The 27,840-nt window shown below is 37.1% G+C and overlaps 2 long non-coding RNA genes across 2 annotated transcripts in view; one reads left to right on the top strand and one right to left on the bottom strand.

The window, feature by feature from the left end:
- The first annotated feature begins 4,198 nt into the window (after window positions 1–4,198).
- The window catches only part of LOC106016488 (uncharacterized), a 60,858-nt gene continuing 37,216 nt past the window's right edge, over window positions 4,199–27,840 (top strand). Inside the window, exons 1-2 of the long non-coding RNA XR_001189248.5 lie at window positions 4,199–4,329; window positions 18,159–18,242. This is a non-coding gene — a long non-coding RNA (uncharacterized lncRNA). The remainder of the gene's footprint in view (window positions 4,330–18,158; window positions 18,243–27,840) is intronic.
- LOC106016485 (uncharacterized) overlaps window positions 4,322–27,840 on the bottom strand; it is a 39,106-nt gene continuing 15,587 nt past the window's right edge. The window contains exons 2-4 of the long non-coding RNA XR_001189244.5: window positions 11,601–11,660; window positions 9,871–9,930; window positions 4,322–4,983 (exon numbers count right to left, since the gene is read on the bottom strand). This is a non-coding gene — a long non-coding RNA (uncharacterized lncRNA). The remainder of the gene's footprint in view (window positions 4,984–9,870; window positions 9,931–11,600; window positions 11,661–27,840) is intronic.

Here is a 27,840-nt window from a genome sequence, read left to right on the forward strand (position 1 = left end):
AGGACCAGATTTCAACCATTATTCATTAATTCTAAAAAAGAAGACTCTCTGGTAAACGGAGAGAATTAACAGTAAATAATGTTGTTCCTTTAAATTTCATCCTTAGCAGAGAGCAGGTGTCTGATTTCCCTCAGGGAACACAGTACTACTTTCCAGATCAAATATTGCTAGAGTGGATGAAACAGGTTTACATGAGCATGTGTATTATGTATCAAGGTTTACTGATATTAGAGAGGGATGCTCAAATTTTTTGTACAGGTAAATCTCATGCAAATTTCCTATACAGTCCATAGCATGACCTGAATGTTCTCCACCTTGAGAAGATAAATAGAGAGTAAACTAAAGAGTAGCTAATGTGGGATTAAAGCAACCATCCCTTGATCCTGTCAGTTAGGAGATGGGCTGCACTGGACACAGACAGCAATACCTATTTCTATGTATAGCTCTATGTGCATGTGTGAGTGTGTGTGCAGTTATGGCTATGCACAAAGGAGGCAACTGCATACAGAGACACAAAGGCCAGGGCAACACTGTGTATTTTTTCTGCAGCAAAACTGTCTGTTACTATCCAGAAGTAAGGACTGCGAAACACGTGGAAGGGGTGGTATGCCCCAGGAGCAGCACCGCTGCTCCTTACCTTCCCATTTCACCAAGCTTTCCTTTCTAAAGCTTTTATTGATGCTCCACATCCCCTCAGTTTTTCCGTATTCCTCCCATGACTCAGGGGACACCTGCACACTACCCTCGGTGGCGTAACAGAATTATGTCTACCAAAATCAGCCATGAGGTAGCTCCACATTAAGTCCCTGGTGGTTCCCAGTGCCAGCCTCCACTGCCTGGGTAGTTCATCCTTTTGGTTTCTGGGGACTCTCATTATCCCATGGCCCCCAGGCTTTCACTGTGGGTCCTGCAGCACAGGGCCAGCATGGGGACAAGGCAGCTGCAGTGATCTACTAAAGTCTGCAGAGCCTCAGACATGTTACTTCCCAGCAGTGGCAAGATATACAGCAACCCTGTACAGTCAAGGAAAAGCTGGGTTTCCCTAGAACTAGACACAATATACTGAGATGATCTTCTGGAACCTTTTCTTTCTAACTGTAGTCTTAGACACAACTGCTGGCCCCTGGAAAAAGGATACACGTGTGTGTAAATACACACATTTTCAAATATAAAATTAACAACACCATCAATGCTTTCCACTTTGATCTAAGATTGTATTTTATTCCAACTTCACCACAACCTTTTATTTTGTTTTATTTTCTGGGGGTAACAATAATAAAACAATTTTATGTGAAATAAGAACACTCAGAAGTTCAAAAATAAGAATATCTCTTAGCAATTCAACTTGCAGAATCTGAGTAGACTATAGTTTAAATGAGTAGATAAAACGGCTAGTAATTTTATTGAATTATATTGCAGAGTTTCAATTGCATCTCCCAATATAAAAGGCTCGGTGACTGATGTGTTATTGTGAATTTGTGGATTGTATCTGTAACAAATGTGTTCCGGAATGACCCTCAGAGAGTAAATCAATACTGGAAAGAGACCTCTGCTAATTTGGATTCCTTACCATTCTAAATCATTTTTTTAAATGACCAGATTTTCTATTAACAACAAAAATCACTACAAAACATGAAGAATAATAACAGATTTCACAGTGCAGGTACTCTCAGCATCCCTGAATACTCTTACTTAGTACCTCACACTTGTCAGACTTCTGAGATGGTAGGCAGACAAGGGAAGGAACCAACTAACATTTTCCAGAACAATAATTTCTAACCTGTGACCACCACAAATCTACAGGTTAAATAGTCTACAAAGAGAACCTATGGGAAAAAAAAAAAAAAAAAAAAAAAAAAAAAAAGTATCAATATCTTTATTTTTGAATAGAGCCACATAAACTGTGAAGTTAATCTTTCAGCATTTCATGAGCAGCAGGATGAAGAAGCATTTCTCCTTGTTTTCAGAATGGTCCACATAACCAAGTCCTCTGATTTGAGGATATGGCTGAATGGTGAATTACTTTGCATTGCACCTCTGAAAATTTCTCTATTTCAGATACTGCTGAGAATTGTGCTGTTAAAAGGATGCAGCTGCTGGAAGCATCCCTGGATGTCCCCATCACCAGGGCAGCAGTATGTCAATGAGGTCATACTTCTTGGCTGTCCCATTGTTTATCAAATCCTAGTAGAAACCCAGAGCTAAATCTCCTCAAATGTAGTGGAAAAATGCTAGTTATGCAGCCAAAGTTTTCTGATCTGTCTGTTTTTATTTATTAAGTAAAAAGTCTGTAGTTGGCACTAATTCATGCACTTCAATCACCTATGCTGCAACCAAAAAGACAGGATGCAACAGAATTCTGTGCTGTTCAGTCACGGTTACTGAGCTTCACTTTGGTTTTGCTGCTTTCAGGGTTCTTCTCGTCTTTCTTATGAAATCAGTATTGTTCTGTTCTAACTTTAAATGGGGCAGGGCTTAATTTTGCTGATAAGTAACTTCAGTGTTTGAGGGGTAAAAGAGAAGAAGTGACTTCAGCTGCAAAAATGAACATACAGACTGAAAGGAGAAATTACGCAAATATGGGCAGGTGACAGTCAAAGTCACAAGCATCATTGTGAAAGAGCTGTTAAAATGGATAAATATTTATACACTGCACACAGATTTGTGCTGCTGAGCAAATCTGACTCTTCTTGGAACTAAACCTCACAAATGTGTTACTTTACAGGCAACACAATGGGCAAACAAACATTTTAGTGTCAAATAAAATGAAATATTTTGTATATATATGTATATATATATATTTGAGCAGTGTTCATATGGAAAACCAAGAAGTGGGTATTCTGTATTACCACTCTTCAAGCCTCTTGTTTGAGAAAGCATGACTGGGAAGTATATTTACACCTTGTTACAAACTCACTGCCCTAGGTGATGGAAAGTGGAGATAACAACATGAAGAAGCAGTAGAAGGAGAACTTACAGTCACGCTCATGTCCTCCTCTGACTGGTAGTCATCAGCACCCATTTCTAAAACCATATCACTTTACTATTTCCGGTACCAAACCTGCATTAATGACAGCTTAACTGTGACAGAAGGCGTTGGCGTTCTGTGTTCAATGATGTGACAGCTCTCAATAGCAATGAATTCAACTAGGGATCAAAAAAGATGAACTGTTCAAAAAATGGTTCAGCTAATCCTGCATTTAGACACACAGGAAGACACAGATATCACATAAAGTGCAATAAAAACTTCATGCATTTCACTGTATACTGAGATCCAACATACGTTCAGTGACTTGCATGGGAATATTACAATGCAATTATTTAGGCCATTGTAAATTATAGGATCTCATTTTTCCACCCCAATATTTACAGAGACTTAGATTTCTTATGCAGGCACCAGCTCTTACAGTCTGTGGGGAAATTTTACCAGCAGGACATATGTTCATCTTATTTTCTGCAGCTGAGTGTCCTTGACCTGCCCCATGGATACACAGATTTTCCAGTTCTTTTCAGTTTGTATGACCAAATCATTCTGCTTCAGAGTAGTTCAGAGACTCCCCTGCCTCCACTGGTCTTATCCCCAAGATCACTGGGAGGTGAAGGGAAAGAACAAATAGGACAAATGCATTCCTTCTGTAAGCAGATGAAACCTTATAACCTTATTTTTTCTCTGTCCCCATTTTAGGACTTGTCAGTTGAGCAGCAGCTGTTTACACCAATTACGAATTTGGCCTAAGATATAGAAATAAAGCAGTGGATTATATTCCATGGAGAGTACATTAAAAATAAACAATGTGTGTGTGTGTGTGGCAGAACGAAGTCTTGAGTCCTTAATTATAGGAAACAGGAAATACTCTGGTTACCCTCCTTCCCAAGATCAAAATTAGTTAATAATTACACCACTTCTTAAAGGTTCCTTCTCCCTTTGACTTTATGACCACTGGAGAGGGGGAGGGAGGGAAGGAGAAAGGAAAGGAGTGAGAGATGGAGGGAAGGAGGGAGGGAGGGAGGGAAGGAGGGAGGAAAACAGGGATCACCATAACAATATGTAGATGGAAAAATGAGACATTACATGTTCTAAGATAAGAGCTAGGAAAGCACTGCATGATAAAATCAGCCATTCCTTCCCTTGTGCAGCGCAGGTCATCCAGGAGCATTCAGGAGAATTCTTTTGCTTCATTATTTAGGAAGCTGTGGAGCATTATCAAAAGGCATTCAGAAGCTGGGGTGGGGGCAGTCTTAGCAAAGATTTCAACCATTCTTAAACTGGCATTTTTTGCTCAGAGATCCAGCTGGAAATGGAGACGAGGGAACAAAAGTTTTTCTTATGTGAGTAACCTGGCATTCTTCTCTGTTTTAAGGCATTGTCTCCTCTCTGTTTGCATTTCTTTCTTTATAAACTAAACAAATTTGAAATTAAGAACTCTTCAGATAATCTCAGCCAGATTCCCAAAAATGTTGCATGAGACTCAGTGGCAGCATTTGGTCTGTTGCAAGTGGTCTGCATAGGCTCAAATCAAGGGTGGCTTTTTTATTAAATTTTTAGACCAATATAATGACATATTTTGTATGGTAGCATAGCTAAAGACCAAGAATCCAGGCCTGCAGCTTCACTGTAGAAAGAAAATTCACATCCTGTCAATATTGGGGAAAAAAATGCTGCAAATGAAGATGCAAAATCGGGTTCATGTTTAAAACATCTAAACTAATTTTGCTTTAGGAAAGAAACAACACATTAAGAGCAATGTGTGAATATCCACTGACAGCCCTGAGTGCAGAATATTGTTTCAATAGTGCAGTTTTCTAATATACATAAAATAAGTAGGATTCAGTTGGTTAATAATTTATCTAGTGACTCCTTAATCTTGAACCAAAAATATCCTTGAATGTTTCCAGAGGAGCTGATATCAGGCATCCACAGCAACTGTAAAATCTGCCCTTCTTCTGTTTTATACTGGCTGACAGTTCATCATAGACTTGGCTCTGCAAAAGACATACATACATGATTAATTTCATGCACAGCAAGCAGTGCCATTAACATCATGTGCCTGCATCTTCCAAATTCAAGAGCCCAAGCTCACAAGTTTGCCTGGTGCCCTCTCAATATAGACAGAGTTCTTGGGAGTGTCTTTGTACAAATCTTAGTGTGAAGAAAGGAGAGAAAAAAATGGATCTGCTTCCATAAAGGCAGTGTCTCTGACAGCATTATAAAGCAGGGACTGTTTGCAGGGCTTGCATGACCATTTCATGTCTGGCACCAGCAGGACACTGTAGAGCCACAATAACCACCACTAGCACTCAAATACTTCATCCTGATGAAGAGGACTGGGATCACCACCTAATGAAAGTTTCCCAAACAATGTAAATAGATATACAGTTATTTTTGCCACACTGGCAAAATAAACTTCTGTTTCAACATTTTGGATCCTCTGAACTAGTCCTGGCCTTTTTTTCCTGAAATGCCTTAGAGAAAGGCCCAGGGCTGAGACAATGAGATTCAACTGCTGCCTGTCCTCTAGCAGGTACTGTTAACCCTTTGGCTGCAAATTACCTTCCACTAAGAAATGGGTGCCTGTACTCAGACTGCTCAGCATTTATCTGCTACCCTGATGTCCTCAAAAGCTCAAGGTTCAACAGCAGTCAAGCACTTAAGCAAGCACTTACTACAGTTTGGTGACCAAATGGACAAGAACGATTACCTCCAAGGGCTGCTTGAGTGTTTTCAGCCCTGCTGCTGACTCATTTACTCACCCCAAGCAACTCCCTCTAACTTTGCTGCATGATGTGCATTCATACTGAATCTGTGAGGCTCATTTAACCAACTAGTATAAAGGTTTCATATCTCCCGAATAAAAGGCAGTAATGTGAGGATAAGCACCTACTGTTATACTGAATTGTAAACTATAAACCAGTCAGCAGGTTTTGGAGTGCCACTATGCTGAACACTTGCATTCATGTTCAGGAAGTATTTATACTTCATCTCTCCAGTCAAACAAGTGACAATTTCTTATATCAATCTTGCAGAGTCCCTTGTTGAAACAAAACAAAGCAAAACACATTCACACAGCCTGGTAAAGCTCTTCTTAATCCATGTGCTTACAAATGCAGTGGGCATCAGTATTTGGAATTTAAACAGGTTTGTAAAACAATGTTGTAAGAAATAATATCACTCTTGTTACTAAGTGGTAATTTCAGAACGTTGAGGGGAAGATCTTAATGAGTTTATTGTTAACTACCATGGAGAAGATGATAGGACTGGGATGCCAGATCATTAAACACTTGGAATTATTATTGCTTTTACTATTACAATATCTACAAAGGCCAATTCTGTTTCTGCTACAAAAAAATCTTGCAACTGACTTTTGATTTTCCCAAGATTTATTTGTTGCTTTTGTTTTTTTCTTAAGTTTCAAAACTTCCAGCTATACTTCTGCTCTGCCAGATTCCATAAAAAGTTTTCAAGACTATATTTGTTGAGAAGGTAGTGTGAAAGTTAAAGACACAGAATAGCTATGTACAACATTATATTATCTTCTGCTGCAAACCACCCCAAAAGTAATTACCATGCTAGAAATCCAGTTTTGTGCCCACGGTTACGATACAGTTATCAGATTCATCTAACAATTCTCATGGGGAAAAAAAAAATGTTTATGGTAAATGAAATAGGTTGCCAGTGTACTCTGAAATATGCATCCCTCCCCCCCAGTTCCCATTACTCTGGAAGAACTCCTAAATATTAAACATAAGCGCTAGGCAAGTTATACAAAGCAGAATGAAGCCTGAATTTATGTTTAATGAGTCGTCATGTGTTCTACAAGTAATTATTTTATGCAAGAACTTCCTTAAAATGTGATCATTAATAACATGCTATTTGAATGCCTGGAATGAGTCTCAGTTTTCCACTATAATCAGTGCTTGTCATTATCACTGGAATAGGAGGATTTGAGTGTTAGCACCCTGTTTATCCATGACCAGGTAACACTTAGGATTCAACCCTTGGCAAGCTGACCTGCTCTTAGTTATGCAAGGTGATTAATGCAAACAGTTCCACTCTCACACAAACAGTGATTCCCTGGCAAACTGTCTCTGGAGTCTAGCACTGGTTCAAAATTTTTCTGGCCAAATTCTTTGGTTTCTGTATACATGTTTTCACTGTTCACGAGGTAAGATAAGAAGGGGGGTTGGCAACGACTGCACTTTCTGCAAGTGGTTGAGAGGTTTGGAACATGGAACTGGTCTGTGTGTAGTATGCTGTGATCCTGAGGTCCAAAAATTAGTATTCACATCCTAAGAAACTGTATAGACTATGGTGTCCTCGGTATCACCGCTACTTCTTTTTGTAGTGTATTAGAATAAAATAAAATTAATGGGCTTTTAGGTGTTTTAGCTTAACATATCAGGAATACAAGAAACTTACACCAGCTTAGGTTGGCAGACCACAAAAGGGTAGGGAAAAAAACATCAGAAGACCAGGAAGATGCCTCACAGATTCAGTACAACTTTGGAATACAGTGGATTAACTCAGAGACAACTGTCTCGGTTCTTCTTTATGTGTAATAAATTGATTACTTCATCATTTATTAAAATAAATATTGCAACATTCTTATGTATTAGTTGACATACTTTTGATGTTATTTTTACTGTATCATTGCCTAAGGTAAGTGTCATAAATTCTGAGGGTTTTTTTGTTTTTTTGTTTGTTTGTTTGTTTGTTTTTTGTTTGGTTGGTTGGTTGGTTTGGTTTGGTTTTTCTTTTTGTTTTTTCCTCTACAACCCTCCTTTCTGGAATTGTGTGATTATTTGATGGTTTGTTGTTATTTAATCAGTTTTTAAGTCCTCATGGCAACAGAGAAAAGTATGAAAACAATTCATTCAAAAACACAGCAGCATCCATCAGGATGGCAAAAAGAGGTCAAAATGTGTCATTCTTGAAACCTCAAGATTTTTGAGGCCATTGCATAAGTTTTGGAGTCTAACTCATGATTTTGAATGCTTTGGTTTGACAATACAACTTTAAAACACTTCAAATAGGGAGAAGTATTTTTTTTATGATTGGAAAATCAAAGGTAACTCTCAAAACAATGTAGCATAAAAATCTCTAGGTAGATACATGATTATACACAAAGCTTTAATTCTGTGGCTACATCAGGTGTTCACTTCAGTTTCTGCTCTTTCCCACAATGACAAAACTACTCGCTTCCTTCTGAAATAGAGGTCATTTGGAGAGACAAGTTGTACAGATAGTAGGTATAGAGACATACACCTACCTACATATACATTCAGGGAGAAAAATAAAGGAAAAAGATCATAATATATATATTACTGTCTAGAAATAAATTGTGTTTGTATTTGTATGTAGGGCTCTTGATTCCCATGAGGCAGTTATTAGAAGTTTCCTTCTTGCATTTAGTCATGTTTGGAACTGTTTTCAGGATATTTAGACTCTCTTCTTCAAGTTGTCACCAGCTCATTACCACAGAATTACATTTTACAAACAAGAGCTGGCTAGAGCCAACTTGGCTTGGCTACTGCTGCCTGAGGGAATTTGAAAAAATGATAATTTTCCTGCCTTTGAAAATTGACAGGCACAGACCAAATCACAGGGAATCTCACCTCTTTGCTCCCTTTCTGAGCTAAAGCAAGCAGTTTTGTTTTCTTGGTGGAGCCACCAAGAACTTAACACACATAAACACATACACACACATACCCAAAAAAAAAAAAAAAAAAAAAAAAAAGAGTACACCTGAGCAGACATTACTTTTCATCTTAATGGCTCTTAAAACACAGTGATGCACAATAGCACAATAAGGTTCTCACTGCATCACCTTAGAAAGTACTAAGGATGAGTGGCAGAAAATGCAGAGGTGAATCTTCCAATGCAGAGGTGAATCACGCCATTGCAACCAGCGCTCAGAGTAGAAGACCACAAAAGGTTCAAAGCAGCCCAACTCCTCATCTTTTCTAAAAGAGGCAAAGCTAATGATGGCATCCAGAGCCTTTTCCCTTTAGGGTTTGTGGGATATATTTATGATTGACCCACCTGCACCTTGCTTGACAGCAGTTTACCTACCACTACCATCACCACACATTTCTCTGTACTGTAATAATGCTTAAGTTACTGACTGATCTGTTTGTCCAGAATATATATATATATATACAAATATATATATATATCTTCTGCCTTCAGTCCTTCAGCATATGCCTTTCTTCAGCTTCATTCTCAAAAACTACCCTGCAAACTGTAGCCTCCCCTTCCCTGACATTCTCTCTTTTGCAAAGGATTTGCAAAGTTCTCCTCAGAGAAGAAAGTGCTATCTATATAGAAAATACAAGGCAAACTTTAAGGGATGGTCTTCCCACATGATTGCTCAGAGGTCGAAGCTATGTATGTTTTCTTGTAATTACAGTTAGATAGTAACCACTGGTTAGTGATAAATTAAGTAAGTACTTCTTAACTTGACTTGGCATGAGAATGGGATATTAATCACCAAATAGCCATAATTTACCTTCAGTTAAAGCATAAATTGCTATCACAAATAGATCAAGCTGAATATAAGCTTTTTTTCCAAAAGCAATCTACAGGACAGATTCTCCGGCAGTGAGGGCTTCCAAAGTTTAATTAAATTCAGAGCTACATCAATTAACACTAACTGAGATTTGAGTCCAAAGGATGATTTGTGGGGTAAATTGAACACAATTTACCTTAATATCTGTAAGGACATACACATTTGTTGTCCTGATGGAATAGCAAAGCTGTCCTGAGCACACAGGAATATATTCTTATGCTTTTCCAAGGCGGAAAGGTACAAGCAGCTTCACTGAAACTTGCAGATTAATTCCCTTGAAAACATGCTCTGTGTAAACAGTTACCTGAACTTGTTGGAAGTGTCAAGGTAATTGAAAGTCGTTGGTTCTCATTGCTAAGGCCTTCTGCAACAGAAAGTCATATTATTTAAAAGGTAAACCTTTGCTCAGAGTACATGAGCAAAAACAATGCAGCCTGCAACTCCAAGACTTCAGGTCTTCAAATGGAGGAACTACATTGCTTTACTGCCAGCCCAAGCTTGTGAAAACAAGAAAAGAACAAATATACGCTTGAATCATCTTCAAAACAGAATGAACAGTTCCATTTTTGGTGGAAATTACTTGAAGAAGAAGAGCAATAATTATAAGATGACAAAGGCTTAGATGCATTTCTGATTAGAAGCTTTCTAGTGAGGTGTGTTTGTTATCTCCTAGTTCATACTTATTCTTTTGGGAATAAGTTCAGAAATCATAGCATCTGTGAAAGCAAGAAATCCTACCTTTCAATTTTTGCTGTCATTTTCTCATAAGGTTCTGGTCAGAAAATGAGATTAACATTTTACAGAAATGTTTTCAACATTTTTGTCACTGTCTCAAAATGGGTAAAAATGTGTCAGAAAGTTTGACAAACATCAAGAATGTGCCTCTATGCTGTCAAGAGCATCCCTCTTCTTGATAAGCCAAGATGTGTACTACTCCCACATTCACACTTCTGCCTAAAGCTCTGTAAATTTTTCCTGCAGGGACTCCTAAACCTTTAGATGGGAGACTTCCCCTCTGATTACATTAGGTAGAGTACAGTCTTTTGCCACGTTAACAAAAATGCTACTTCTCTTGGAAACAGGCTGACCATCTGAGCACTGCATCATCTAAATACTTTTAGATGTTTAGCAGCTGAAGTGTCCTATTGTGGATAATTCCCTTGCAGAACAAATGTTGCTGTCTGAGACTGTTCCAAACATTTGTTTGGCACACGAGCTTTCCCTCTCCTTTTGAAGCAGTATTAAAAGCACTGTCAGCTCATTAATGTTTTTTGTTTTTTTTTTTTTTTAACTTTTCTTTTGGCAGAGATGAAACTATCACTGAAGGAAATATCTTGTAAACATTGAAACAACCACAACAGCATTCCAAGCGTACATGCTGGAAAACAAAAACAAAATAAAAGCAGCCTTTTGCAATGAAACGTGTCTTTCCTGAATCAGCAGAGACTCCCATGACCTTGCAGCCATTCTTTGGAATAGCCACTGAGAGCTGCATGAATCAAGTAACAAAATAAAGGCACCATAGTGCAAAGGACAAATCTTCCGGGGTTAAAGGACAGCCACTGCCCTGAAAACACCAAGTACTGAAATCTTAACCTTGGATTGACTTGTGCACAAATGTCACCATCCCTACGTCAAAAGACAGATTTCCCAGATAAATCAGTTTTCCTTATAGAAATTCAGGAAAGATTGAAGTTTTAAAGAACTCTATAAGCCAGATTTTCATATCTTATTCCAGAAGGTTAGCATTGATATTTAAATGAGATGTGGGCACCTCAAAAAGTTTAAAGTCCTCCTGACGACAATGAGATGATAATTCTATGCTTAAAATAAATGTAAATAAAGGAAGAAAGGAATAGGCATGTTTATCAAGCTTAATCTCTGTTATGAAAAATATTTTGTTAAGATCTGTACTTTGTTAATTCCAGAAAACTCCAAATCATTTCTTAGATCTACCCAAAAACTTTTTGGGTTTTTTGACTGCAAATTTGACTGCAAAAACATACAACATAAACAACATATATAAACATATACCTTGTGTTCTTTTGATTCACTGTCCAGGATTAGTTTACACTTCCAGGTTCTTAAGAAAATCTACATAAAAAAAAATAAAAATGTTAATGAGAAGGTAGGTGTTCATTAAAAAAAAAAAAAAAAAAAAAAAAAAAAAAAGACAACAATAACTTGAGGTGATTAGGTAGGTAAGCAGGTACATGCATACATACACAGAAGTACCAGGACTTGGAATGAAATTCCTTGAAATGTCCTGCCTTCAGGTGCTTTCAGTCTCACTACAGATCTGTGAAATGGACTTTGTAATCAGTCAGGAAGAATACTTAATCTAGAACTGCCATCATGAATGTCCCATGTATGGGACAGTTTGTCCTAAGGTGCAAAGTTTATGAAAGATAGACATCTGTCTCACTCATGCTCACAGCAGTTTGGGCAAAATAACTGTAGTCCTCTTCTGTCATAACTGTCAAAATCCTCTGAGCAGTCAATGATTCAGACACACAGATCAATCACCTAAAGCAAAACAAATTTTGTGCATCTTGCTTACAAAATGTGTAGATGTAGAACTTAGAAGCATGGTTTAGTCATAGACTTCAATACTAGAACAAAGGTCGGACTAGATGACCTTAGAAGTCTTTTCCAGCCTGAATGATTCTATGATTCTATGAAAAATCATGGGAAAGTTAGTTGGAACTTTTTCTAATATCCTTCAGTACCATGTCCTTGCATCAACAAATTAGCTTATAATGAATTTGCAATAATTGAAACCACTAAAAGGAACAGGCAAGAAAAGGAAAAAAAAAAAAAAAAAAAGAATAAGATTGTCATGACATCACTATTTTAAGCACTTTGCCTTAATAAATGATCTATAATAATGTAGAAAGTTACATAGAACATGTAGAAAAAAAAAGTCGATGATAATTTGTGATTTCATATGCCCATTTTGTGAAGCTTTACCTTCTTTTCTGGACATACTTCTTTGTGACTTCAATATTGTACAAAGATATTCATTAACTCCTGTTGTAATTAGTCCACAAATAGGCAAAAGGAATATGTCCCTTACACTGTATATTTAATGTATCCATTTAGTCATTCAGTCATCCAAATCTTGTACAAATGCTTGAAGGCACTGTTCAATTTCTTTTGTTCAAGTTTTCAATTTTACATTAAGAATTGGACAGGCAATATACACCCTAATCCATGCATAAAATATTCTTTGGAATAAGCATGACATCCCTGATACAGGTTAATTATTAATGAACTTGGCTCTGAAATAGTGTGTTTCAGTTGCAGAAGAGCAGCAGTAGAGTGTAGAATATCCTAGAGCACTTGAGTAACTAGTCCCTTTTCCAGCAGAACAGAGAAACTCAGTCATAGCCCATGTTACTTCCCAGACTTTAACATGACAAAGATTGTGCTAAGTGAACCTTTTCAGCTAAGGGAATGGTAAAACTCCATAGCATCACAAAAATCTTACTAAGTTAAGTCACAGCAGACCTTAGGTCTGGAAAACTTATGATCCCTCTGTTTTTGCTAACTTCCCAAGATCTTTGCTGTTCCATGGTGTGATACCTGTCTGAATTTTTCTGCCAGTCTCAGCAAGATTCATTCTCCCAGTTCTGACAGAAGCAGTTTAGGCTATGAATTTCTTCAGGTTTGTCATGTTTCACAGCATTTCACAGTATTTTTCTGTCTCTTCCAATGCACCTAGATTTTTATATCATGTCCACTGCTGTGTTCATCTGAGTATTTTTATAGAAAATGTTTCATTTCCACAGAAATTAGCCCTGGAAGGGAATTTTCTAGAATTTTACTGGGGAATAAAATCTAGAATGTGTTTTTTCTCTAATCTAAACAGGGGATTTCAAAGAGCTGGAATTTAGCTAATCCAGTGAACTTTCCAACAACTGTCTCTTCTCTTTGAGACAATTCACGATTGTCTGTTTCCACCAGAATGACTTCCTAAAACATTAATATTAGAATAGGTTATGTCCACTTCCAGAATCTGACTTTTTCCTTTTGAAATACTATATGAAATAAACATCTCATGACACTAGAGAAGTTGTTTTCTTTAACAGAGAAGACTGAAATTTCATGAAATCTGAAAAGAACTAGAAGTTCCTCTCAACTTCACCTACATTTTCATTGTACCTCAGGAGAGCTGGTTGCAACAAACATTACTGCTTGATTTTGAAAATGGAGCCTCTCCAGACGCTGGAAAATGAGCAACCCAAGAATAAAAGCATGTTTCAACTAGGTCTGACATGGAATATGCCAAATTGTAATGGAACAGGACAGAAACAGACTTAGCCAGTTTGTTTTTCACATTGCTCTGTTTTTCACACTGCTCTGTTAATACCACTTTTCTTGGATTGCTTACATAAATATATACACAATGACTGAAACACACATGAAGGTTGTATGGTCACACGACAGCAAATTTTGAGGCTGGTGAAGGTCTTGCATATCACTTAGATATCATCTTAGATCTGGCAAAAGGAGAAAGTGAATATGCATGTTCTTTCTTTACTTTCCTCCCCTTTCCAGGCCAAATACAAAGAATCATACCAATCCTCTTCTCTACCATCTTGTTCTCTTTCTCTGTCACTTGAAAGGACAGTAGGAGAACTGCAACAGAAGAGACTTTGTATTCAGGGGCATGGGTAACTCAGGATCATGGGTAAATCAGGCTGATGTCCCCTAGACTGACAGTTGCCTTCACAGGGCATTACATCACTGCACTATGCACTCATTAACAAGGTGCTGTCAGGAGCAAGAAGCTAAGAGAAAGGAAGGTATAAATCATGTTTACAAACCACATGTGTGATGTCTTTCAGTCGATTTGCAGTCTTTCAGTAGGTCTATTTAGTATTCTGTACATCTGCTTAGGGTTTGGGGTTTTTTTCCATAACATTTCCTATCATATCAGCTACAGAATTGCCTACGTGGAGGTATCCATAAATTATACTGCAGCCTAGGAGCTTCTAGTGTGTGAACAAAAGGCACAAATGCAAATGCAAGATATTTAATTCACTGTTTGTATGTGATGTTACCCAGGTGCTAGTGACATCCTTCTGACCAGTGTAGAGGCACAAGGGACCAACACCAACATACATTTTTAATGTGATCAGCTGTGACAGCACATACACAGAGCAGACCTTGTGGCCCTAAAGCCATCCTTTTGGAACACTTCTAGGGGCCCAGAAGAAACGGTTTAATTAATCTTCTTTTTTTCAGTATTGTGGCTTTTTTTTTTTTAATATAAATTATGTACACTGAAAACCTGCCAATTATAGCAAATTAAGGGACTTGGCAAGTGCATCCCTTGGAGACAGATGGTAAATAACATTCAGATTCTGAGTTGAAATAGGGCTAGCGATTAACTGGTACAGGATAGAAAAACAGTCCAAATAAATTAAATAAAAGGGTTTGATATGAATGCAAGTAGTGTAGGTTGCTTTTGTGTATGTGTGTGTGTGTGTGTGTGCATGTGATAATGATGGCACCAAAAATATTGATGATTCAAAATTAATATGCTGCACCCTCTGAGTGGCAGCAGGATTCTAGATCTTTAGCACAATTTTAAAAACCAGTGCCAGTTGTTTATTTTGTTTTCACAAGACTGCAAATAACGGTCATATCACCCTTTCTGGAAGATCAGTCAGTTAAAAAGACAAAAGTGCAGCTCCACAATTAAGAGAAAGTGCCCCTACAAGTAGAAGAGGAACACAGGCAAAAATTCAGAGGAAATGGTGCTGTGGTCTCCTGAGATGCAGGCTGGTACAGTGCCAGAGTGGAAGTACACCAGGAGAGTGTATTTGTTTCTAACTTGAACTGCAAATGAAACAGGAATGATGCCCTCAGCCTTGTCCTGTACTGACCATTTCTCCATTTTAAAAATTCTCTGCACCTAGTGTTCAGAATAAACTTGCAGTCTGTGGCACAAAAGAGGTAATACTGATCGGAAATGCACTGGGAGAGCTGCAAGAGGGTAGGAAGATCTCACAACACCTGCATGTTCTCTGTCTGTGAACAACGATTATTACTAACCTGTCACTCTCAGCAGCATTAAAATACACCAAATCTAATTTGGCTTTAAAAATGCAAAAACACAGAGAGTGTTTTTGTTTGTTTTGTTTTGTTTTGTTGTTTGTTTGTTTGTTGTTTTTTTTTTTTTCTTTAAGTAAGCAGCCAGAGAGAAAAAAATGACAAAGTCAAGAGTGTGTTAGTCATTTAATTCGTACTCTGGTTAGGATACTAAATTCAGGAAATGACTCAATCATTGCACACAATTACAGCTATTTTCAGACCATAAATGATGCAGAACACCAATACTGATGCAAAAACATACCACAATTAGTTCCTGCAAATGCTCTTGCAATAAGACATCATATCTAAGGGAGCCTTCAACCTAATTATGGCAACAGAGTATGCCTCAGGGCACACCTCTATATATGATTTCGTTATTCTTGCAGGATGACCTGACAATGATGTCACCAGAGTGCTACTTCACCTTGCATGCTCCCAAGTATATTCTAAGAAGGCTAAGTGCTCTTATACATGTTTAAAGGATCCATTTTGCTTCAGCTGTTAGAAGCACACAGAGCAGTCCAGTTACCAGTCTCTTCAAAGTAATATTTGTATCCAGGAAGACTTAAAATGGAATCAAGTTTACACGCTACTGAGAAAAAGAAGACAGGAAGTAGCAGATGGAATCTCTTCCAAAGATTGGATTATTTATTCAAGAAAACTTGACATGTCACATAGTGACTTTTCTCATAAACAAAAGGCCAGAGCTTTAAAGGGAAAAAGTAGAATCACAAGAAAAATTTGTATTCCACTTGTTTAGTGTCTGATTTATGAAAAATTGAGGTTCATAAAAATTCAAAGTAAAGTTTAAGAGTTATATCTGAGGTGCAAGGGACTGCTGACCTGCTGCTAGATTCATTAGGACTAGGACTAGGGATGATCTTCAGTTTTATCTCAGCTGCCGTGCTGATATTATGTATAACATAATGTATGTTAATAACATATAATACATATTTTAAATATATATATAATGTGTATTATAATGTATATGTTATATAAATTATATAATGTATAATATATATATAATATATAACAGTGTATAACATATGTATGTTAATAAGAGGAACCACTATTCATAAATCCCTCCAAAATAGAGAAATAGGAGTCAGATCTTCAAGTAAGAGACTCCAGTTTTCCCTTGAGAATATTTTCATTGATAATTTTGAATACATTTTCCTTCTTAGTTTTAAACCCAGTCTACAGTATGTAAGGTATAATAAGTTTTTCCTTGTGTTAGAAAACATACTGTAACTCAGACAGATTAAATCATTGTGTAGAAAAAATCAGACAAAAAAAAAAAAAGTATTCATGTTCAAAACTACAAATATTTCTGAAAGCTTACTTTTTATTGTTTAGATTTTCATTGCTTAAAAATTCTGTATTTCCAAAATTCTGATTAAAAATGTACACACAAGATGCTTCCAATTAAAGAAGCTATCTTGCTATTCAAGATTACTTCAAAAGATCTAGAAAGTACTGACTCATCTAAAAATTAAAACATTTGTGTCAGATCTGTGAATATTGCTTTAAAATTTCATGAAAAATAGGGAAGTTCAAGGTTTTTAGTACTTCAACTACATGCAAAATTGTTAATTGCAAATTTCTGTTTCTGACATTCTAATATATCAATGTGCCTTAATATGTTAATTCAGTTTCACTCAGGTCTTTCCATATATGATAAAAGGAAAGGACTAAAGGTTTGTGCAGTGTAACCAAGTTTATCCTGCAGAAATTCACAGTCTCCAATATGCACCAGTAGAGACTGGGAATATCCCCTTCAAAGTCTACTCTGTTTTAACCCATTTGATGAAACAATGTTTAAGGAAAAAGTAGCCTCTGCAAAGTAATTCAATGTTCAGAGAAATAAGGAAAGTTAAACACAATCTGAATAATAATAATATTACTTTAATTTCCATGGGGAAGTAGTAAGATAATTCTAAATATTGTATAGGCTTTTCTTTATACAGGGGTAATATATTTAAGTAGTCATGTTAACTATTTTTCTTGGTGGTGATGGTTTGGGTTGGTTGGGATTTTTTCTTGTTTAGGAAAATATTTTATAAGATCAGGAAAATAATACATGAGACCATCAGAGGCAGGGTGGAGGGGGAGTGTGTTCTTCCGAGGGAGAGAACAAGATTACATTTGCTGGTTAAAGGCCAGAAGAGGAATTCCGGAATCACAAGAACAGTTTTGTTTATGTTATTATATTTGGGGTGTTTATATACATATCTGCCTGAATGGTCAAGAACTGGACAAATACGGCAGAGCAACAATTCAGAAACTCATTTTAGCTCTGACTAGTTGTTTGTTTAGTTTAGTTTAGCTTAGTTTAGTTTAGTTTTAGCTGTGGTAATGCCCCTTTTTCATTTTACACGAACATGATTTTTTCTCTGCATATGCATAACCACCTGAATGGCTGCTCTTCATGTGAATGCCAGTGTTCCATTTCCATTCAAACGACAGTGCTTAATGTCCACTATTTTCTAGGCTAAAAAGTCTGGGTTGCCCAAGAATATTACATGAAGCAAGAATACTACATGACTTAAGTAACCAGTCACAAACTAAAACAAGGTAAGTCAATTGAATAAAATGCATTTTTATGAATTGTGTGGCAAACAGTTTGTATTAAAACTTGCATTATTAAGCATCTGAAAATGGTCAACATTTCAACAACATAATTTCAACAACATTTTCTGAATTCCAGGAAGTACAAAACTGGACAATTTAAAATATTCAACACATTCTTGGTCCAGTCTTAATTAGTATTTAAAGACATTCAAGCTGGAAAAGATAACATAACTAAACCTGTGTTTTCCTGGCTTTTTAGACTGATTAGTTGAATCTGACAATGCAACCCCTATATCAGAGTTTTATTGCACTACCTTCACTCCTTGCTCACCACAAAGAGATGGTCACTATCTTGAATAACTGGTAGTTCAACAAGATAAAGGAAAACAGCTGGCTTCAAAAACCAGATGGGTGGATCACATGGTAATAGTGAGAGCATAATTAACATAAGCATCATCAGTCACAGCACACCAGCTGCCAACAAACCTGCACACACTGCTTTTGTGTTGTTTTGGCTTCTTTTTCAGGAAGAAAAAAAAAAAAAAAAAAAGAGGAAAAAGAAAAAAAATATCTTTAAACAAAGTTCAGACTCTCAAGAAGGCTTTTTCTGCTTAACTCAGTACTCTTGCCGAGTACCTCTCCAGCTGTGTGAACCCTGGCCCTGCCACAGCATTATGTAAACTATTGATGAGCTCTCCGAAAAGATACAAATCTCAGCCTGGTCTGATGATTCCCCTGAGCTGTGAGAATTAGATTAAAGCAGGAAGCCAAATACACCAAAGGGGAAAAAATATGAGACTATGATTCCTTTGAGAGAATAATGGAAGGAACTATATCACAGCAGTGCAGAAAACAATTTCACGGCGTAAATGAATGCAGAAAAGAAATCCTATTGCATTCCTTTTGTGCTTGGACATATGTGTTGCCTCTTGACCCAAATTTCAAGTGGTTCCCTTAAAAGTAATTTAAGATTTTCATTAAGGATCTAGATGGTCCTTATGAATATTGTCCTCTATAGGTCACTGACCTGGGAATGCTTCAGATGTGCAAGTCCAAGTGAGCTCTCCAGTCATATCATGATTCCTGCTGGAATGAGACCTAATTATGCTGCATTCTGCTTCTCTGTTGTATCACTGCTTTCCTTGAAAATTAGCCTGACCATGGTACCCTTAACAGCCTAATGTGGTATAGCCATCCTGGACACATGCCAGGATGATGAGGGGAGCAGGATCCTAGAACACATTGCAATATATATTTACTTCATAATTCCCCCCTGTCCAAAAGGTTCGATGTTATACATGGATACATGTATTTGGATCATCCACCAGAAAGAGCAGACAATAACTAATTCTGATCCAAAGTGTAAGCAGATCAGCTTCTTACTGTATATTATTCTGTTTTAAAGAGGTTTATATGTGAGTGTGTGTATCCTATATTATCTATTGCAGGTAGATCATAGACACTATGGTACTGTAAGTCAATTGTCATGGAGTATGACATAATGTAATTGAACCAATGCAATCCTACTGAACAACTAATCATAACCATTGGCTAGAATAATGAATTTAAAGCTTCTCGACTCATTTTAAAAATTATATTCTTCTGCTGTTTTCTCACATTTATTTTTTATCTTCCTTATTTAGCAGAGGGTTTTAAAGAGATGTGTCAAAATATCATAAGATAAGTTATTTTGGTATCAGCCAAAGTGGAAATGAGAACTTTCTGTTGCTTATCTTAACGTACTATAATTAACACACGTTTGTGAAGTTCATTTCTCGCTTATCTAACAAACAGTACAACTGTGAAATAAATACTAATGAAATACTACTGAAAATAAAAAAATATCAAGAGTTTTTCCATAACTTGCTTCTCTCTTAAAAACTGATTGACTAAAGCCAAAGATGTTTGCAGGAACAGGTCGGGTTTTGGGAAAAATGTTGGAGATGTTCTGAAGACACCAACATATTTTTTTCACTATTCAGAAAGAAAAAAATATATATATTCTACAATTACAATCTACTTATAAATTTGGAATGGTCGTTGTTTATTTAAAAGAAAAAAAGAAAAAGAAAAAAAAAAAAAAAGAAAAAAAAAGGGACCAGAAATAAAACACTTCACAGTAGACTAAATGATGTGTTTCAAAATTCTGTTCATTTTGCTAGAACGTGATAATTGTTTCCTTCTGTTTTCCTTCTTAGCTTTAACAGAAATTTTCCAGTTGATAGCCACTGCAAAAAAAAAAAATATATATATATATATATATATATATATATATATGTATCTTACTTATGTAAAGAAATAAACAGATGAAGAGTTCAAAATCCAGTGAGCAAGGATATATACCAGACCTGAAAGAAAATTTCATTTACTAGATTCATTTTCACTAAGAAGTAACCTATTCTATTCACTCTATGTTATAAATTATTCAAGCCACAAGATTTAGAGAGGTCAACAAAATTACACTCTAAAAAATGTTTAAGATGAGGTACCTAACATTTCTGAAAAACAGGTTTTCAGTTGCTAGTATACATGTCCCTGCCTATGGCAGGGGGGTTGGAATTAAACCATCTTTAAGGTCCCTTCAAACCCAAACCATTCTATGGTTCTATGCAAGAGAATACTTTCTAAATTCCTGTCCAAAAGCACAAGTGACATTATGTTCTTGATTTATATGTTCTTTGTACAGGGGATTTGTTCTGTGTAAAGGGGATTTTCTGGCTGAAGATTTTAATACAGTTAATAAGTAATTAGTCACTAATCCATGCTTTTATGATTCAACATTTCAATATATAAACATTTAAGCAAGAATACTTATTTTTCTAATAGACATAGTGAAATCTGAAGAATTAAGTGAGATGGTCATGGTCACAAATGGAATCAGCAATAAAAGCAGTCTATCCAAAACAAGCAGTGGTTCAAAAATGTGCCAGTCATACACTCCAGCAAAAGAAATTAAACATAACTGCTGAGAAGCTTTGAAATCATACTTCCAGTCTAAGATTAAATATAAATGTCAGTTGTCATTCTTTATACCAATTTTCATTTACTATTTCTCTCAAAAAAAAAAAAAAAAAAAAATCAGGGAAGGTCTAAACAATTAAACACAAGGAACAAACTTTTACTGAAGGAAAAAGAAGACAACTTTCTTTCTGGGTTACTTTATTTCTCTTTCCCCCTCCCAGCTGATTGCAAAAACAGCAGAAATATTCAATGTATATAAGCGTTTACTTTTTCAAGCATGTTCATTTACAAGTGTTCAGTTTTATCTCCTTCTGCTGTACTGTCTCCTTTCATTGATACATGTCTCTCTACAACCCCTTTTGTAACTGAAATTCAGTATAAATACTTCAGTCTCATTTTCAAAAATATTTAGTTTGTGTTAATCTTGAGCTAACTGAACAACTACTTTTCAGAAATATCTCTATTCATCACAGAGAAAAGATCTTCCTGGGCTACAAGAACCACAAGACTATGTTGGATACAATGTTTAACTGTGTATTAGCTGCAATGTGTAATTTATTACATCCCTAAAGCTGCATCTTAAAGAATTATCATGCTATACCACTCAGGTTGTGATAAATACTTTAAGTGTATCTGAGTGCTATTTAAAACACCTCAGAGTTTTTGCACGGTCTATGCCCTAGTCTTTGGAAACATACTCTGCTGCATTATTTTGGGAAATATAAGATCGTACTGGAACATTATTTTTCTGTCATTAATGTAGCTACTCTACAAATGTATTAGGACTGGTTCGGAGGTAAACAACTTAGGCAGCCATATGAACCCCAGACTAAAGAGGAAACAGCTCTAGCCTAATTTAGGAAGCATCAAACATTACACTACTGAGTAAAAGAAAAGAACAGTCTGCAATGCAGCCGTTTCCAGGTATCCCATTGTAATTTAAACGTTTATTGTACCTAAGACTATCATGCCACTAGCAGACACAGTGTAATGGTTTTGGCTGGAACAAAATTAATTTTCTTCATAGAGGCTTGTGGGATGCTGTGTTTTGGATTTTTGTTGAGGGTGCTGGTGATAACACACTGGTGTTTTTTGTTTGTTGCAGAGCAGTGATTGCACAGTCAAGGACTTTTCTGCTACTTGTGCTGCCCTGCCAGTGAGGAGGCTGGTGGTGCAAAAGGAGCTGGGAGGGGACTCAGACAGGACAACTGATCCAAACTGGCCAAAGGGATGTCCCAAACCATGTGGCATCATGCTAAGCAATAAAAGCTGGGGTAAAGAAGGAGGAAAGGGAAGATGTTCAGAGTAATGGAGTTTGTCTTCCCACAAAACCATTAGGTCTGATGAGCCCTGATGTCCTGGAAGTGGCTGACCACCTAGTAGTGTAGCAAATTGATTTCCTGGCTTGCTTTGCTTGTATGCACAGCTCCTGCTTTACCTAGTAAATTGTCTTTATCTCATCCCATGAGTTCTCACACTTTTACCTTTCCTATTCTCTCTCCCATCCCACATGGGGAGAGTGACAGTGGCTGTGTAGTACTTAGATGCCTGCTGGGGTTAAAGTACAACACACAGAAATGTTTGCTTCTTCATTGCAACATGTTCGTGTTACATTATCATGCTATGAAAAGGCTTGTATTCACCTGAAATATTTCACCTTTATTCAAATTTATGATATCAGTAATATTGGTTGTACAGTAGCTGGCCAGCATTATGTAGTTTCAAAGAATTCGGTGCAAAGCTTTCAAGAGGGACTAGGTATGATCTTTCCCAGGATTTTTTTATTTCTTCATACCTACTCCATGCAGTAGAGTCCACTGTAAGTACTGCAAACCACTTTCCTGCAACATTTGTAATGAAACTTAGAGATAAGCTCTCTCTTTGATATAGCAACAGAAATAGAAGAGAAAGTTGTCAAGGTCAGAAAACTGCACCCTCCATTTCACCAAAGGGAGCCTTTAAAAGAGCAATCCTAAGGCTTTGTAGATATTTCGGAGTTAAGAAAAAAATCTAGATGCAGTAGAGCCCCAAAAGGCAACCCGATACTTATATATGGACCCCAATACTCCAGAGGTATATTTGGCTGTTGTTTCAACGTTGTTATTAAATATAAGAAGAAAACACAATTCTCGCTCTGACTGGGATCTAAAAACACTAAGCTATTTACAGGGCTGTATGGGCTTGCATTTAGTAATGTTTTCAGCAGTGCATTCTGAAAATAAGAGATGAGTATTCTAATGGGGGTGGGGAATGCAGTTTTTATTTTTTATTGAACTTCACTGCAATCAAACCAGAAAATTTTTACTGTGGTTGACGCTTCAACTTATTTCAAGGCATTTCCTTATTGTCTTTCACTCCCTGTTTCCCCACATTAACATTCAGTATGCCACCAGCCTATTAATAGATTGTATAAGCATGCACTGCAGACATATTCACCAGCACAGTTGCACATATGGCTGTCACTCCATGTTCTGCACTCAAGGATGGATTCTTGCAGAAAACATTTCTACCCTCAGACTTCTACTGGCCAATTTAACATATTCCCCAGATCAGAGACCCTTGCTGGCACCTCCAGGGGCATGTTTGGGCCTATATACATGCTGGCTCCATGAATATTTAACAGAGAAATAGAGAAGAGACTTACTAGTGATCCATCTGTTAAGCTGCTGGAGCTATACCAGGGACCCATGAATTGGCTGCAGGCTTCTTCCATAATACTGCCAAGGTTCAACAGAGAATTTAAGGCATTCAGTTGATCCACTGCCCAAAGCTGGCTACTGAAAAGAAGAGTGGCCACTGTGCATAGCTGGTGACAGCTTTACTACTGAATAAAGCCAAAGCTACCACTGAAATAATCATCTGTGGCTAATAATAAATAGTAACCTTACATTGTAATTTTTAGGATAAATTTAGGATGTTTCTGCCCTATTTAAAGTATATAAAGTATGCTTCTTGCCATCTGATTTTAGGAAAACTAGGTATTACACTAGCATGCCACAAACTTACTTCCATACTCAATGCTGCATAACAGTATTTTGGGAAGAGAGCATGGGATGAGAGGGACAATAGCACTACAGATGAGTGCAGTATGTCATCTGTCACACAATGAAAAATGCTTCTTGGGAAGAACATTGGGATTTCTAATAAATCATTGATGGCTCATAAAAAAGTTGAATCAGTTTCCTGCAGAGCATATCACTCCTGTGCTGACATGGAAGCTGCAGGACAGCAGCTAAGTTTCTTCTCTTCCTTGCATGAATATTAGATTTTGTTTTCATCCTTTAAAATTAAAATGATCTTGTCCTTTAAAAGTCAAGCAACACACATTATTAGTTTTCAAACAAGTTCAGCAATTTAAAAAAGAACAGTTAGAAGAAAATAGTTAGTTGTTCATGATGCAATAATTTTGATTTTAGATTGGGTCTGTCTGCATTTTCCTATTTTGTCCTTGTCTCCTTCTCCCAGCTCACTGCTTTCCAGTAGACTCATTCAAGGCTGGAATAACACTCTAAAGTTTTGCTCAATTAGAAATTTTTTACCTTGTTTAAATAAAATTCTTAACAAATGAAGTTAGTTGACACCATATGAACTGGGTGTCAGCAAATATGAGAGAAGCTCTCTGTTTGGTTCAATGGCCTCCAGCCATTTATAAACTATGTAAGGCTAAAATATAACCCTGTCTACTATGTTACAGTGCTAAAAAAAAAACATATTTCTCTGCTCTGACTGCAATTGGCAGCATCATGTGAGCTAACTCAGTTGTTAAAACCATGTCTAAACACAATAAAATGCCCAACTGCAGTAAAGCCCTTAAGTACCATTAAACAGACAGAGTAGTTAGTAAAACGAAGACTGTGGTTTGATAGCACCATAAATCTGTATTGAGGTCTCCAACTTACTGTTGTGGCAATATCATGCACAGCTCTGCTCTGGTTGAAACTCACATTGTGTAAAATTAACCTTTTTTTTTTTTTTTTTTTTTGGCAATCTGTTTCCATACAGGTATTGTTTTTCTTTTTTTTTTTTTTTTTTTTCATTACTATCTGGTCCATGCCAATGTTTCCCTGGTGTTTCCCTGGATTTGACAATTTGGTCTAGTCCTGCTACTCCTGCTCTGTATCTTCAGAAGATTCTGGATGCCACCAGAATTCTCTAGCTATTATCTCAGAGCTTCCACTTTCCACTTGGCTGGTTTTTTTTGTTTGTTTGTTTGTTTTTCTCACTATGGCTCAGCCTTTCCCGAACATGGACTCCTGCTCCAGCTGTAAATAGTTAGAGCTTCAACACCCAGCAGCCAACAAAAGCCATACTAGTTTGTACATGCCATGGTTTTGCTTTTGTCTGTTTGGTGACTTTGCTCTTCCTGAAGTTCTGTCTGCTGAGATGCAAACAGGAACTGTTGGCTCTTCCACAGCTTTGGCAATGAACTTTAGGAAATGGTCTGTCATTCCCTTCTTCATAGATGCTTCAATGTAGGCTCTAAAGCTACCTGGAACAAGGCAGGCCAAGACTAGGCTCCACATGAGACCTCAAATTAATGGAAAGAAGAGAAATCTGGTGCTGCAAGATTTCTTAACAAATGAAGTTAGTTGACACCATATGAACTGGATGTCAGCAAATATGAGAGAAGCTCTCTGTTTGGTTCGATGGCCTCCAGCCATTTATAAACTCTGTAAGGCTAAAATATAACCCTGTCTACTATGTTACAGTGCTAAAAAAAAAAAAAAAAAAAAAAAAAAAAAAAAAAAAAACATATTTCTTCTAAGCTTTACCTTACCTCCAGTAGGAAGCAGTCCATAGCACATGAGGATGACCTTTAATGCTAGTTCTCTTTACTCAAGGAAGAGAAACATCCCAAGAAAAACACAATAGGGATATACAGAGTTTGGATCTTTTGCTATTACCTATTACCAAGATAAAGCAATTGATCAGTTTGTCACAGGCTAGAAAATGAAGTCTTCTTTATGGTGGGGAAACTTTAATATAATTTTCTGGGGATGCAGTTAGGCCCTGAATTCTTTGCCAAAAGACTAACTGTTGTTTGCTGAAAGTCACTCTCTTGCAATATACCTCACGAAAAGCTTTCTCAACAGAAGCATCCTACAGTTTGGGTGTGGGAACCACTTTAGGTGAGGACACAAACACTCCACACAGTCTTCACACTTGATTAGGCTGAACCCATAAGCCAGCATTTTAGTCTAAGGGCATCTATATATGTACAAAATAAAAAATCTCAGTGACAATTCATTAGTCCGGAACTCATTTGGTGAAATAAAACCAGTCTGTATTCACATTTCCCCTCCTGGATAATTACCAATCATATGTTACATCTCAGAAATATCATGTAAGACTGAACTGGAGTTCAAAACATTGATACAGCATCCACCAGATGGTTCCCAATATATAAAGTTTCTTTCTTGACCCTGTGTGGGTTGCTTTTCCTGACCAAGAATTCAACATTCATCTCAGTCACTGCACACAGTAGTGGTATCAGCTGTATTTGGCCAGACTTCTACTGATCATGTAGAAAATAAGTTTCATCATTATGCCCGGTCATGCCCATTTTACAGACACTGGCACAGGCTTTGGCAGAGAGCATCATCCACCTCTTTAGAAATTTACAATCCAGCTTTAGCTGGATTAAAGCTAGATTTGGCACAGTGAACCATAGCAGGATAGGTGCCTAAGATTCATAGGGTGAATTACATGCTGCAAAAAATAATCTCTTTTTCATTGACTGCAAAATATGAGATTATATGCCTAAATTTTAGGTGGTTGTAATCAAAACAAGTTGAATCCCAACAATTCCACAGGTTCAGAGAGCACTAAAGTTTCTAAACAAGACAGTAGGAGCAGAGAAAACTAGCAAATCCAGGCAAGAAGAAAAGCCAGAGTGTGTCTACTGGTGAGACTCATTGCAAACAGAGCTCCCATCTTTTTTCACCACTGCCTGTCTGATAATTGGATAGAAGGTGTCCTGCTGATCCAAGTGACCCTCTGGATGCAGGCTTTGGCATACATGACTAGCCAAGAACATCCATCCCATTTCGCAGTGGCTGCTAAACTTAAGCTGGCTTTGAGAAAATTCAGCCCTGGACCCACTCTGTGCTACCATTAGTTTTAATCACTGGTGTCTTCTCAAAACAGTCCAAGATCACCTGGAGTCATTGCTGTATGACAGATTTGACCTTATCCTGAAGCCTGCAAGCTGCTAGAGATAAATGGCAGTTTGAAGTGATTGCTGCGACCAGTCCACATCTTTACTGCCAATATGCAACATTTGCAAGAAGCTACATGTACCTCCAGAAGCCAGGCTTCTGCATGCAGGAAACACAGTCTTTACTGTACCAGTCATATGTGTGTTGATTGTTTTGCAGCAATAAACAGGCCAGACCATGCTGCTTGACATATTCTGGACAGTCTAGGTTGCCAGCATCCCATGCACATGGTTAGACAGGGATTTATAATGCTTACACTTTTGGGATGAGGCTTGGAGTGTGAACCAATCATCAGAGATCTTCCAATTCAGAGGCACTGTACCTGCTGGCACCATTTGTTGTTTACACAGAGCCTAAGATCATCAAATAAGCTGATAGTCCTTCCAACGACTTCCAGGACAATCCTCTTAACACCCAAAGCA

The sequence above is a fragment of the Anas platyrhynchos genome, chromosome 3 (genome assembly GCF_047663525.1).
Source record: "Anas platyrhynchos isolate ZD024472 breed Pekin duck chromosome 3, IASCAAS_PekinDuck_T2T, whole genome shotgun sequence".
NCBI classification, from domain to species: domain Eukaryota; kingdom Metazoa; phylum Chordata; class Aves; order Anseriformes; family Anatidae; genus Anas; species Anas platyrhynchos.